The sequence below is a fragment of the Gorilla gorilla genome, chromosome 2 (genome assembly GCF_029281585.2).
Source record: "Gorilla gorilla gorilla isolate KB3781 chromosome 2, NHGRI_mGorGor1-v2.1_pri, whole genome shotgun sequence".
NCBI classification, from domain to species: domain Eukaryota; kingdom Metazoa; phylum Chordata; class Mammalia; order Primates; family Hominidae; genus Gorilla; species Gorilla gorilla.
Genome location: NC_086017.1, coordinates 193170561 through 193186978, shown reverse-complemented (window position 1 = coordinate 193186978; position 16418 = coordinate 193170561).

Below are 16418 nucleotides of genomic sequence, written 5' to 3'. Positions count from 1 at the left end.
TGCTTGTTCAGTCCCAGTACATAAGTGTTTTTCTGAGGGATGTTATTAATAACACCTTGTTTCACTCACAGAAGTGCTCCATTTTTGACAACAAATTATATGGGCATGTACTTGTAGGGTTACCTCCACCCTCCTTTCTGATCCATGGATCAGAAATGGAGCACATTTCTTACTGGCTCCTTCATGTCTAAGACTTTGTTCTTCCAAACAGAGATCTTATTAATCAATCAACTTCTCTCTTGTAAGGGACAATATTCAATAAACATGGGAACCAAACCGTCCTTATGGTGAGGTTTTCCTGACCAGTTAAAGACTATTGTTTTGCCTTTTTTCTCAAAACACTTGCAGTTTGTAAGCAGGTTAAGATGTGCTCTCCTTTACTCATCAGCGCCAGGAAGAGAAACCAAATTTTAAGAAATTTTCTAAGCACTCTGCCATCAAGAGTTCTGCAAAAAACCCATTTTAATTGCTGTAAAAGATTCTAATTAACATTTTCCTATTATAATCAATTAGCCTTTTAATTTTCACTATGACAAATACAGTTGTGATTAATACCCCCATTTATGGATCTTTGGTCATTACTGCCTTAGGATAGAGGTCCTAGAGTTTTAAAGTAACATGATGTTTTAAAGTAACACTCATTCTTCAAAAAAACCACCCCACCCCATTTTAAGAATTTAGCAATAGTTACAGAGAATTGAGGACCAATTTAATGGAAATAACCTGCAAAACCAAAGTGCTAAAAGCCACCCTCTCCTTGCTGTGTCTGAGAAATTATGAGTAAAAGAGACAAAATTCAGGTGTTTCTGCTAAAATCTGTGCGAATAGAAATATCAATCTTGCCTTAGAACAACAGCGAAGTGACTCGAGCTGCTCTCTCACATGTCCGTTAGCTCTCCCTCCCTCCCTCTGCTTCTTCAGATAGAACATGAAGGAATCTTGGATCTGCCCTGAACCGGCTGCACTGGAGACTTGTCACTCACATCGTTTTGCCAATTGCTGGAGATGGGATTCTACAGACTGTCACAGAAAGATCTAGATGAGGTATCACCCAGGATCAGAAAGATTAGTAAAATGGAATGAGGGTAAATGAGACATGGTGCTTGATGAAACCAGTTAATGGGAGAAAGATCTTCTATTAAATAGCTGCAGTCACCAAAATGACAATGACACAATGGTACAAATGACATCAATTACTCTTTTGGTATTCATTCTTTCTTTCCCTCAACAAATATTTATTGAGGACCAACTGGGTTCCAGACACTGTTCCAGGTAACAGGAGCAGGAATGAACAAAACAGACAAAATCACTGCTTCTAGCGGGGGAGATGGATTACAAGCAAAATAAACTAAGTAAAATCTTTAAAATGTTAGTGATAAGTGCTGAGAGAGAAAAAAAGTAAGCAAGGAAGACGAATATTAAAAATGGAGATTGAAATCTTATTAGCATTTCCCGGGAAGATTCCACTGAGAAAATGACTTATGAGCAAATACCTAAAGAAAGTGGACCTAGCAATATGGATGCCTGGGGGAAGAGTATTTCAGGAAGCAGTCATGGAAAGAGCAAATTTCCTGGGGCAGGATTGTGCCTGGGTGTTAAAAGAATCATCAGGAGGCTGGTGTGGTAGGGAGAGATGAGGTAGTTTTCTAGGCCATCAGAAAGAGGTTTTGGAGCCGGGTGTGGTGGCTCATACCTGTAATCCCAATACTTTGGGAGGCCTAGTCAGGCCTCCTGCATCCCTTGAGCCCAGGAGTTTGAGACCAGCCTGGGCAACACAGGGAGATCTCATCTCTATAAAAAAAAATTTAGCCAAGTGTGATTGCACACACCGGTGGTTCCAGCTGAGGTAGGAGGATCACTTGAGCCCAGGAGATCAAGGCTGCAGTGATCTCTGATTGGGCCACTGCATTCCAGCTCGGGCAACAAAGTGAGTCTTTGTCTCAAAACAAACAAACAAACAAACAATAAATAAACTTTTGAGTTTTACTCTAAATGAACTACAGAATTTTGAGTGGAGAAGTTACAAGCTTTCAAGTAGAGGTATAACATCATTTGACTTACACTGTAACAGTAAAACTCTGTTTTGAGAATTGACAGGAGAATTGGCAAGGGTGGAAGGGGGAGTGCTATGGCTTCAATATGGGTGTTATTCAAAATTCATATGTTGGAAATTAAACCTCAAGGTGATGGTATTAAGAGGTGGAGTAATCTACTCATTTGACAAAGGTCTAATATCCAGAATATGCAAGGAATTTAAACAAATTTACAAGAAAAAACAATCCCATCAAAAAGTGGGCAAAGGATATGAACAGACACTTCTCAAAAGAAGACATTTATGTGGCCCAGAAACATATGGAAAAAGCCCATCATCACTGATCATTAGAGAAATGTAAATCAAAACCACAATGAGATACCACGTCAGGCCAGTCAGAATGACGATTATTAAAAAGTCAAGAAACAATAGATGCTGGCGATGCTGTGGAGAAATAGGAATAGTTTTACACATTGGTGGGAATGTAAATTAGTTCAACCATTGTGGAAGACAGTGTGGTGATCCCTCAAAGATCTAGAACCAGAAATACCATTTGACCTAGCATCCCATTACTAGGTATATACTCAAAGAAATATAAATCATTACACTATAAAGACACATGCACATGTGTGTTTATTGCAGCACTATTTACAATAGTAAAGACTTGGAACCAACCCAAATGCCCATCAATGGTAGACTGGATAAAGAAAATGTGGTACATAAACACCATGAAATACTATGCAGCTATAAAAAAGAATGAGATCGTGTCCTTTGCAGGGACATGGATGAAGCTGGAAGCCATCATTCTCAGCAAACTAACACAGGAACAGAAAACCAAACACCGCATGTTCTCACCCATAAGTGGGAGTTGAACAATGAGAATACCTGGGCTCAGGGAGGGGAACAACACACACTGGGGCCTCTTGAGGGGTGGGGGACAAGGGGAGGGAAAGCATTAGGACAAATACCTAATGCCTGCAAGGCTTGAAAGCTAGATGATGGGTTGATAGGTGCAGCAAACCACCATGGCACATGTATTCCTATGTAACAAACCTCACATTCTGCACGTGTATCCTAGAACTTAAAGTAAAATAAAAAATAAAAATTTAAAGTTAAAAAAATAAGATAAAATAAAATTAAAAATATATTAAAAAAAGAGGTGGGGCTGTTAGAAGTGATTAAGCCATGAGGGCTCTGCCCTTATAGATGGCATTAGAGTCCTTACAAAAGGGCTTGAGGAAGCGATTTCATCCTTTCTGCTCTTTATCCTTCCACCCTTCTACCATTGATGACAAAGAAATCTATGGAGCAGAAAGTGAGCCCTCACCAGAACCAAATCTCCTGGCACCTTGATCTTGGACTTCCCAGCCTCCAGAACTGTAAGAAACAAATATCTATTATTTATAAAGTACCCAATCGAAGGCATTTTGTGATAGCAGCAGGAAGGGACTAAGACAGGGAGAACTGGATGTGAAGGGGGATGGCAGAAGCAGAGAGACTAGTTAGAAGATTATTTGCAATAAAACCACGTGAGAGATCATGATGACTTACTTGTGCAGGATGGTGGCAGCGGAGGTGGTAAGAAGTAGATGAATGTTGGATCTTTTTTAAAGATCAAACCAAGAGAATTTGCTGACAGATCAGATGTGGGGTGGGAGAAAAAGAGAAGTTAGGGATGACACTGAGGATTTTATCTTGAACAACTAAAATGAGGTTAATGTTAGTTGAGATGACGTGTATAGGGGGAGGCGGTTTGGAAGGGATGAACAGGAATCTGTTATGTGCAAGCCCGGTGTGAGATGCCTGTTAGACATCCAGGTGGAGATTTCAATCAGGCAGTTGAACACATGGATCTGGAATCCAAGGGGATTGGTCAGGACTGAATAGACACATTTGGGAGTCAACAACATATGGATGGTATGTAAGGCCATTGGGCTTGATGAGATCACCACAAGAATGAACTTAGATAGAAACGATGACCAAGGAGGACATACTAACATTAGAGTAGAGTCAAAAACTAAGTTGTAAAGTAAGAAAAAAGAAAGGTATTTTCCTTGCGTATGTGGGTTCGCTGGCCAACATGTGCACCCATTTTAGCGTGTTTCTCAGAGGTGTTAGCAAGGCTGTGTGCTGCAGTGTAGGTAGCTAGTCTGATTTCTACGGCCTCCACAGTGCCCAGCATAAGGATACAGTAAGCATTAATTAAAGAAACGAATGAGCTGGAATAAACATATAAATTTGTGACTTAACTTTCAGTCTTTCTACCTGAAATTCCTACACTTCAAGTCTTGGAATTCAAAACAGTTGTTGGTAAAATCATTCTAGGGCAATGACATTTATATAAACCAGAACATTAAAATGTAAAATAATTAGATATTTTCATTAGGCTCTCTGGAGATTTGGCAGCTTCTACAATCTGATTGTTGATTTTTTTTTATCAGAGCTTCACCTAGGCTGAGCCTAAATGACTAATGATCAGATTTTTAGAAGCTTGTTAAATGAATTATAAATATGTATAATATATATAATTATATATAATATATAAATATATTTAAAAGTATACATGACCTAAAATAGAAATATTTATGCATTCATATAAAAATGAATATTGAGACTGTACATCTTAATTGATAAATGAAAAAAATTCAAAAAAGACAGACTATATTACAAAAATGAGATTCAAAATAAGCATCATTTGTGAGCACTGATTGGGATCACAAAAAACAAAATGTATTGAGTTCAAAGCCAACAAATCGAATGGTTCTACGGTAACAGAAAAAGTGTAGTTGTAACCAGGAGTGTATCCCACTAGATAATCTACAGCTTCAGCTGGTCCAGAAACGACTACTCTCACTCAAGGTTTGGTGTGTAAGTTGTACTCCTGGGAAGAAATAAGAGAGAAAAAACTTAATTGAAAGGATAATAAAGAAAGTAAAAAACAAATCAATGGTGCTAGAAACTTTGTAATCTGTTTCAGTATACGTTTACCGATTTTTTCATTGCCATGTGTTAAGTTCTTTTTTCATTGCCATGTGTTGTTACTATAAAATTGATATATTAGATACATAAAGAGTATAACTGATTACATTTGAAAACAATATTTAAATGTTTGTGGAATTATGTTAAATTATTGTTTTTACTGAATTTTTAAAATGAATGTATACTTAGAAAACATATTCCAAAGTAAAAATCAATTAAGTTAGACAAAGCAAAAATAATAGTGGGCATTTTGTCTCCATCTACAAACCTTCCTACGTCATTAGGCTCAAAAGCACATATTTACATGGAAAGGGTTACGTGTGCATTTTTAGCACAAGTATTCATTCATGATGTCACAAGATCAGAGCAGAGATTCCAACAAAACGATTTTTCTCCCCTGGAGCTGTGCAGCAGGTTCCAGAAGGCCCCAGGAGGAATCAGCACAAACACTGTGACCGTTATTTACCCTATCTGGGACTTCAGCAGCTGGGCTGTTTGCATGATATGCAAATGGGCACATCATTCAAGGAAGAAAGGATGAATGCTCTGGCACTTGCAGGGCAAACATTAACTGCTATGGGAAGAGGGCCAGCAAAAGAGGAACCAGACAGAAGCGAGTGGGTGGTGAGGGGCAGGACAAGAAACATCTTCCAAAGAAGCAAAATGCAGAAGGCAGACACTGCTTACTGGGAACCATTCAGCCCTCTCAGCCTCGGTAAACAACAGATGGGTGTGTGCTGCAGCCTTTTTCCTGCAGAAACAGTGAATTTCCTCTCTACCCAATTTCTTCCTTTGGGTCAAATTTGTAAAATACTTTATATGTGGAAAATTACTGAGAGATACAGAGGGAACAAATTAGCTGGAACAGCAGAAGCTCTGGGAGCTAAGAGGAGACTGACTGACAGGAAAAAAAAATGTCTGGAGTCAGGCAGACCTGGGCACGAATCTTAGTTCTAAAATTTATCAGCTATGGATATTGAGCAAGATTCTCCATTTCTCTGTCTCAGTTTTCTTATCTGTAAAATGGACATAATAATACTATCTCATAGTAGGATCACTGTAAAATTTAGTAAATCTCCTTTGTATAAAGTGTCTCTTGCCAACATGACAGCAACGGGTTAGTATCATCAGAACTGGGACTTGAATTATTCAGGCTCTCCATCCCAAAGTGCAGCGGTCTGTGGGAGTCTAGAGATAATAGAGATTGTGGGAACCCCAACGAAGCAAATAACCTTGTGGCCACCCTACTTCTTAAAGGCTGCTCAATTCAACAAGGAATATTTACATAGTTCAGAAGTAAGTCTACGTCCAAACACATTAAAACCTGTTGGTGAAATCTACTTTTTAAATATTTCAGCACAATCAAGCCCAGTAGGAACTTACAGGCTCTGATGAACTTATTGCTTCAATTGCATGCATATGTAGAGTGTAAAGTAGAAGACTACCACTAGAATGAAGACCAACACCACCTATGGGCATTCCTTTTCATTCAAGAGTAAACGTCACTGAATTGCTTACTTATAACTCCCTGTTCATCTTTACGTTTTTCGTAGCTTTAAATAATGTATTACTTAGTTTTGCAAGTTTTCATAATTTAAATAAATGGATTCATGCTGTTTGTATTTTTGTGAGACTTTTTTTTTGGCTCAATGTTAGGTTTTTGAATTCATGTTATATATCATCTATTTTAATTGCTATATAATATTCCTTTATGTGAATATTCCACAATGGATTATTCAATCTTTTGTTGACGTACAGCTAAGGACTTTTTTTAAAAAAATGTTTTGTTGTGTTGTGTTTTTGTTTTTTCCCATTACAAGTTATACTGCTACAAACATTCTTGTGCATGTCTCCTGTTTTGTGTTATTCCGTGATGTACATGTTGAGCAGAATTGCTGGACCATAAGGTATTTAATTCAACAAGTTTTTTTCTGTGTCAGGCAGTATTTTATACTCTAAGCACACATCCATAAAAAGAACAGGCAGGAGTCCCTGACTTCATGTGCTTATGTACTAGTAAAGGGAAACAGGCAAAATAAATATATAAATTATATCTGTTGGAAAGTGATAAGTTTTATGGAGAAAAATGAAGTTGGGAGGAAATAGGAAGCGTCTGGACAGTTTCTAATGTTACACAGGGTGGTCAGAAAGAGTAATGTGGTGAACACGTGACATGTGAACAAAAACTTGAAGGAGATGAGGCAGAAGTCATGTGGATATCAGAGGAAGAGTGTTCCACAGTGTGCACATTTTAAATTTTATTAGGTAATGCAAAATAGTTTTCCAGAATGATTTTACCACTTTGGGCTCCCACCTGCAGGGTATAAGAGTTCCTGAAGCTCCAGATTCTTACAAATCTTTGACATTGTTAGATGTTTTATATTCTGCAAATCTGACAAGTAGCACTTGGATGTATTGTGATTTTGGATTTTCCAACTACTAAGAAGTTTGAGCATCTTTTCAAATGTCTATTGGTCATGTCTATTTCCATTTTTATGTGGTACCTTTTCAAATCTATTTTTATATTAATATTATGTTTTTGTCTTTCTTATGAATTTCTAGTTCCTATGTGTTTTGTACTATTAATCCTTTGTCAGTCATATGTGTTACTAATATCCTTTCTTACTTTGTGGCTTATTATTTCACTTTATTTTTTGTGCATTTTGATGAACATAGCACCTTAATTTTCATACAGTTGACTCTCTTTATTTTGGATAGTGGCATATGTCTAATTTTGAAAAATATTTCCCTATTCTGAGGTCAGGGAGATTTCTCCTATATTTTCTTCTGAAAGATTTTTCACCCATAAGTATATTTGCAATTTTTTAGGTGTGTATGAAGAATGGTTCAATTTAATTTTGTTTCATGTGATTTGTCACAGCACCATATATTGAAAAGTCCATCATTTTTCCACTTAACTGTAATACAAGTTTTATAACTAATCAAGTTTCCAAATGTGTTATTCTTTTTTTTTCTGGGCTCTCTATTCTGTACCATTGATCTATTTGTCCAATGCTGTGTCAATACCATACTTCCTGATTGCTATAACTTTAAAAAAATTCTAGAACCTTTGGTAGGGCAAGTCTTTTCACCTTACTTAGTCTTCTCTTCAGGAGCATCCTGAGTATTCTGGACATTTGTTCTTCCATATGATTTTAAAAACCAGTTTGATAAATTCTACAGGAAAAAATAGTTGGAATTTTTTGTCTGAATTTCTAGAAATCAGAATTTGCAAATCAATTCAAAGTGAAATGACATCTTTGAAACCTTGAGTCTTCCTACACATAAACTCGGTGTATTTCTCCCTATCTTTGAATCAAGTTGTATTCATTTATTTCTGTTTTCTGATTTTATTGTAAATTATATTTTAACATTTTCTTCTCGTTAATAAAAATGTGTTTTTTTGTAGATTGATTTTTGTATCTACCAAAATCAATGTCTAATCTAGTTTTTCCTATTTATCTGTAGATTCTTCTGGGTCTTCTACTAGACAGTCATACCATTTGCAAAGAAAAAGAGTGTTGTTTCATCCTTTTCATCTTTTATATATTACTTACTTTATCACAGCTTATATAACCTTCAGTATAATTTTAATAAAATCAATGCTATTTAGGCCCCTTTCTCTTATTTCTGATAAAAAAAGGAAAGCTTTTAGTTTGACATTAAGTGTGGTAGTGTCTGTAGAACTTTTATAGATATCCTTTTTTAGGTTGAGAAACTTCTTTTTCTAATTTGCTAAGAATTTTTATTGCAAATTTTATAAAATATTTTATAAAATATTTTTGAGATAATCATATACTTTTCTCTTTAATTTGTTAATATGGTGAATTACATTAATTAACTCAATGACAAAGCAAACTTAAATTTCTAGAATAAAACCAACTTAATCATAATGTATTATCTTTTTATATTGCTAGATTTATTATTTTATTTAGGATTTTTACCTCTGTTTCTGAATGAGGTTAGCCTACAATTCCCCATTTTTAGGTCTTAGTATAAATTTATGTTAGCTTCATAAAATGAGTTGATGAATGTTCCTGCTTTTTCTTACTCTGGAATAATTTGCATAAGATTGGATTTATGTTCGTTACAATGTTTAATAGAACTTTCCAGTAAAACTACCTGGTCTGTGTTTTCTTTGTGGAAAGATTTTCATTACTGATTCCATTTCTTTGATTTTGTTGGATTACTCAGTATCCCTTTCTTTTGAGTCAGGGAGATTATATTTCCCTTAAAGCTTTTCCACTTTAAATAAATTTCCAAATCAATTGGTAAAGAAGATTTTCGTAATGGTCTCTTATTGTTTAAATCTTTGAGGAAACTATAATTTTGTTCCCTTATTAATTCTTTTTTTGTTTGTTTGTCTTTTTAAGACAGAGTCTCACTCTGTTGCCCAGGCTGGAGTGCAGTGGCGCGATCTCGGCTCACTGCAAGCTCTGCCTCCCGGGTTCATGCCATTCTCCTGCCTCAGCCTCCCAAGCAGCTGGGACTACAGGCGCACCACGCCCGGCTAATTTTTTGTATTTTTAGTAGAGACGGAGTTTCACGTGTTAGCCAGGATGGTCTCGATCTCCTGACCTCGTGATCCGCCCGCCTCGGCCTACCAAAGTGCTGGGATTGCAGGCGTGAGCCACCGCGCCCGGCCCCCTTATTCATTCCCTTTTTTTTTTTTTTTTTAATTTCACACATTGTATCTTCCTCTTTTTTTCCTGATTGGTTCTCCTTTAGGTAGCTTTTATTAGTCCTCTCTACTGTATATTTGTTTTTAATTTTATTAAATTTTTAAGAATCTTTTAAAAACTATTTTTACTTTTTATGGATACATAGTATGTGTATATATTTACAGGATATGTTTGATATTTTGATATGGGCATACAGTGCATAATAACCACATCAGGGTAAATGGGGGTATCCATCACCTCAAGCATTTATCATTTCTTTGTGTTACAAACATTTAAATTATACTCTTTTAGTTATTTCAAAGTGTACTATAAATTATTGTTGACCATAATCACCCTGTGGTGCTATAAAATACTAGATCTTATTCAGTCTATCTAACTATATCTTTATACCCATTAACCATCTCCACTCTCCCCACCACTACCTTTCCCAGCCTCTGTTAATGATCATTCTACTCTCCATCTCCATGAGTTCAATTTTTAGTTTTTAGCTCCCACAAATGAGTGACAATTTCATTAAATTTCTGCTCTTATTCTTACCATTTATTTCCTTCTGCTTTCTTTGATTTCATTCTATTGTTTTTTTCTATCTTCCTGAGTTGATTAGTTACCTATTAATATTTTTCCTTTCCCCCAATAAAAATAGTTTAATGCCAATAATTTCCCTTTAGACTACCAAAATTTTGTGTTGTATTTTTATTACTCTTTAGTTCTAAGTTTCTCTAATTTTTCTTAAAATTTCTTCTCTTATCTGGATAATATATAGAACATGTTTCTTACCTTAAAAACTCATGAGGATTTTCTGGTTTTTAACTGCTTGCTTAATTCTACTGTGCCCAGAGAATATGTCCTATATCCTACTAATCTTTAGAATTTGATGAACTACTTTTATGAACAAATGTCTGGTTTCCTTTGATACTTTGAGTATATATGATTGAAAAGACTACACATTTCCCATTTGCTGAGTATAATGTTCTACATACACCCATTGGGAACAGCTTCTTCTTTACCCTGTTCTAATTTTCCATAGTCTTCTTTTTGGTCTGTTTAATCTATTAATCTATTAATTGCTCAGAACAGTACATTGTTTCTTCAGCTATGATGATGAATTTATTTATATCTTCTTGCAATTTTATCGTTTTACTTTATGTATTTTGAGGATATAGTATTAAACGTATCCAATTTTTTAAATATGATATCTTCCTGGTTAATTGACATTATGAACATTCAGCATAATGAAGTTGTCCTCTTTATCTCAAGTTTCTGTCTTTATTTTTGCTGTAAGGTCCATTTTACTGCATATTGCTACATTTTCCCTGCTTACTTTTGGTTTTGCAGAGAGTTTCATTGTCAATCCCTTCTTTTCACTTTTAACTTTTTGGTATCCCTATGCTAAAAGGTGTCTTATAAACATCATACAATTAAGAATTTTTTAAAATCCAACTTGACAATTTTTAGATTGGTATATTTAATTCATGTTGCTGGTATATTTGGGTTTATTTCTGCTGTATTATTTATGCTTATTTTTCTTGCTTTTAAAGTTTCTTTTTATTATTTCTTTACACATTTATGTTAGGTATTTTTCTCTTTCCATTTTTTTCCTCTACTAATTTAGATATTACATACTTTATTTCTATTCATTTAGCGATTATCCCAATAAAGTAAACACATATGCTAACTTTTATCAAAGCCTATAGTTAATATATCAGCTTCTTAAACTATCTAACCATATAGTTATATACTCATCTTCAACTAGATAACCATGTAAACCATAGAACGCTATCTCTGGTAATTACTTCTCAACGTTCTTACTGCCCTCTTTTTAGTTCTACTTTTTAACCATACAAATTTTATCATTCTTGTCTTATTGTCAACTTTTGCTTAAGTTTGCTTATTATTTACCACCTCTAAAAAATCTTTATTGCATCCCAAATTTCCCCACCTGGGATGACTTTCCTCCTGCCTGAGGTATATTCTTTAGATGTCAAACTCATTGAATATGTATTTGTTAGAAATTTGTTTTCATCCTTTTTTTCTGGAAAATTATTTTCATAGAGTATACAATTCCCGGATTTCTGAACATCTTGACGGTACCATTCCACTGTTTTTCTGGCTTTCATTGTTGTTTCTGATAAGTTGGTCACAGTCTAATTGTTTTGCCTGTATGGATAACCCCTCTTTTGTCTCTAGCTGACCTTAAGAGCCTCTTTTTGTTTTCATTATTCTACTGTTTCACTAAGATGAGTGTAGATAGAAATTACTTTTTTTTTTTTTTTTTTTTTTGAGACAGGCTCAGGCTGGAGTGCAGTGGCGCAATGATGGCTCACTGTATGTAGCCTTGACCCTCCCGGACTGAAGCGATCCTCCTGCCTCAGTCTTCTGAGTAGCTGGGACTACAGGTGAGTACTGCTACACTCAGCCAATTTTCTTATTTTTTTTTCTTTTTTTTATAGAGACGGGGTCTCACTATGTTGTCCAGGATGGTTCTGAACTCCTAGGCTCAAGCAGTCCTTCCACTTTGGCCTGCCAAAGGGCTGGGATTACAGGCAGGAGCCATTGTGCCTGGTCCTGAATTATTTTTAATTATTATTCTTGGGATTCTTTAAAATTCCCATATCTAAGAAGTGTGTTTCTCATTTTCTGGAAAATGTTCAGCCATCATTTCTTCATATGTTCTTTCTCCGATGCATTCTCTCTCTTTTCTTCTGAAACTCTACCTACATGTTTCTTAACTATTCATTTTTTTAAATTTCTCTGTGTGTTGCATTCTACGTAATTTCTGTCTTCACCTGTGTCTAATCTACTATCAATGCCATCCGTTGAATTTGTCATTTCAATTACTATTTCTAATTTTTTTTAAATTTGTTTGAAAAATTTTTAGTTTCTTGCACCTTACTCCTAATTATATTCTCTTACTTTTTTCCTTTAAATACATAAAATGTATTTATTTGACAGTATGTGAAATACAATTATGGGAATAAAAATATTTCCAATTAAATATTGGAAAGCCTTTACAGATCTGTCTCTGTTGGCTCATGTTCATGGTGTATTGTTTTCCAGGTATTATTTGATTTTTAGATTATGAGCTCATGGTTATTGGAAGTTAAATATACATGGGAATTATTTGGGTCAGAGTTTTAAGCGAGTTTCTCCAGATTTGTGTCTTCTGTCCTAGACACATGAGCATAGCTCACCTAGGACCACTTTAAACCTAATTATTGGCTTTAGATTTTCAGCACACCCAGATAGCATGTTTTGGGGCCACAAACCTAGGTGAGGACTCACAGATGACTGAGAATACTCAGGAAATATTTTTATTCTCTTCCCACTAGCAAGACTTGAAAGAGGTCATTTTTCTTATTTCCCCTTTGAAGACAGGTTTTTCTTTTTCACCCTTACTTGGAGGCTATGACCTTTTGGGGCTTTAGCTTTATGTCAGAGGTCCCCTGATTAAATTCCCCTCCTTAGGTAGGACCTATGTTTTAACTCCTGTCAGCAGTATGAAAACTGACACTCAAAGTCACTGACGTTCAACCAGCTTCAGGGCAGTGTGTGAACATGCTTCAGTGTGCTCAACTTGCCACTCTGGGTTCCTACTTTCACTCAGTATTTGACCTGTCAGGAATCCTCATCTTCTTGCCAGCTCATCAGTGCCTTTACAAAGATTCTTTATGTATGTTATATGGTACTTATCCAGTTTTCTTTAGCAAGAGAGTCAGCCAGTGCTTCTACCTGGCCATACCACTAGACATAGAAGTTATAATAACTATCCACCAAGTAGGAGATTAAATCTGTCCTTCACACTTTAAAACCAGTCACATGCTTCTCTTCCTTAATTCTGTGTTAAATATTTTTACCTAAATATATCAAAATATATTAAGGCAGATGTCACTCTCCCCAGTTTATGTTACAGGGAATCCCACAGTGGCTTTATTATTCATTCATTATCTGGATACTTCCATGTTGCCCAAATTCAAACAAGTTTTGAACCTCTGAAATAAAGCTTACTAAAGGTTTTATCACCATTTTAGCCTTTAATTACTTGGACAAACTTACCCATCTTCAGAATGAATATCAAGCTAATAGATGCCTGAAATTGAGCTGATCTTCTGCATCAAGGGTTTCCAAAATGAGAGAAATTACTAGCTTTTTTTTTTTTTTTTTTTGAGACAGAGTTTGCTCTTGTTGTCCAAGCTGGAATGCAATGGCACGATCTCTGCTCACTGCAACCTTCACCTCCCGGGTTCAAGGGAGTCTCCTGCCTCAGCCTCCTGAGTAGCTGGGATTACAGGCATGCACCACCACACTCAGCTAATTTTGTATTTTTAGTAGAAACAGGGTTTCTCCATGTTGGTCAGGCTGGTCTCGAACTGCTGACCTCAGGAGATCCGTCCGCCTCAGCCTCCCAAAGTGCTGGGATTACAGGCATGAGCCACCACTCCTGGCCTACCAGCACTTTTATTAACAAAAATGTTTATCTTAAAAGTCAAAAGGAATTAATATTTACCAGTGTGTAATATAGGAGTTGACAGTTATTCTTACTTGGCCCGCATGCTCTGAGGGAAGAGGGCATGTGTGATCCCCCAGAGTGTGAAGGGATCAACAGTGGTGGCCTCTCTTTCCTCCTTTGTCACACTACAACTTACTGGAGTGTGTCACCAGTTCAGCACATTTCCAGACTATATTTTCTAGTTTATGCTCATGCTTTCGAAATGAGCACCTGGCTTTTTAATTTTTTCTGCAAAGATGCTGTGAGAATCAAAGAGAATATTAATTATGCAAGCACATATAAACAACAAGAAAATGGCAGAGATGACACTTCTCCCACTCCTAATATAAGCTCTTTGTTCACCACATTACAGAGAAAAAATTAACGATCTTATCATATCTGACAAGACAGTGTCCCCCTCCAATCAATTTATATCCACTGTTATTAATGAATTGTCTTGCCCCAAATGTGAATTTTGCCCTGAGATATTAGCTAGTGATAGTTGTATATGTACCTTGTATATAATCAATAAATGTAAGTGTATTGGGGATACACAGTTAACAATTGCTTATTGTTTGGAAAGACTTGAAACCTACCACCCAGGCACCCCCTCGAAAGATTTTGCGTTCACATAATTATTTCCTCTATGATTATTGTAATTCATATAGGTACTGTGTTTTAGGTAATTCACTCTTTGTCCTGTAGAATGATTCATTTGGACAAAATTCATTCCATGTCCAAGCAACAACCAACACTTCCTTTCCACTTCCAATTGTTTGGCTAGCTTTACTTTATTTTCAAACCTCACGTTATGAACACTTTCCACAATCCCATTGCTGTTGTATTTAGTTGGACATTGCGGGGTAAATAGTTCTGCTAAAACATCTCAAAGCTATGCACAAACATTGTGAATCATCGACTAAGATAAAGTATGCTGCTTTCACAGAGCCATTAATGCCAACAGGGTTGAAATCCCCACATCTGCAGCATGGCTTGGTTCCTGTCTGTGAGTGTTTTTAGATTGGAAATTCTTAAGCAAAGCACTTTATATATATCCAAAGACATCTGAGGGTCTTTGAAAAAAATTATTTTATAGATATAATGTAACTTTCATGGCCAAACCTAATTGCTGAAGATTTATTTTTTAGCTTATAATAATAATCATCTCTGTCTTCCCAACCTCTGTGAGGAAAACAGAAAAGTCTATAGAAAACTAACCAGAATCAGAGCAAGAAAGACTGTCCCTGTCCGCCGCCTTTTTCTCCCTCTTTTTGTGATTATTAGTACAATGTAAGTTACTCCTGGGTTTCAAGAGAGCAAGGATTATTTATCTTGGACCGAACAAACTTACCTCATTATCTCCTGTCTCCTCATCACTGTTACCTATTCTCTTTCCATCATGTTGTGTTGTCTTGTCCTAGCATCTTAAAACCTTTTTGTCTATTGATTGCCTGATATAATACTAATATATTACATGCAAAAGAAAATACACATGAAAGATAGATATAAAGAATAAAGTTAAAATAAACTAAAAATGAAAGAACCACTACTTGATCACTGTGAATATCCCTGGGGTACACAGAGCCCACTTTAGCAGTCACTGGTGGATAGAGCTCTAGCCACTCAAAGAAAAATTTCTGACTTCTTTTACCTTTTTCACTGACTGAGTTATGGAGAAGGGTGGGGGAGGGGGGCAGATAACCGTAAGCAACAGACACAATTAAAATGAATTAAGAAGAACTTGCAAAGGGGCTGAGCACAGTGGCTCACACCTGTAAACCCAGTCCTTTGGGAGGCCAAGGTGGGAGGATTCCTTGAGCCCAGGAGTTTGAACCCTGCAGTGAGCTATGATGATGCTCTAGCCTGGGTGACAGAGCAAGACCCTGCCTCTAAAAAAAAAAAAAGAAAAGAAAAGAAAAGAAAAAAAGTGCTTGCAAAGCACAGGGAAATGGTAAATGGAGGCAGAGTACTTTGTATCAAACTAAAGAATAATCTCAAATTTCCCTAGAAGTGAACCTTGAAGGATATCCATGCTAATCACCCATCTGCTTCTTAACTACCCACAATAAATGCTTTTTGAGTGTTTTCACTAGTATATGAGAAATTTCCTAAGTGTTCAACATCATGAAACCAAAAGCAGTTCTTTACAGGCTTGCTGTCATTACTAATGTATTTTCTATAAGGTCTCTAAGACTTAAATTAGGCTAATGGGTTGTGATCCAAGAGAAATACAACAGTC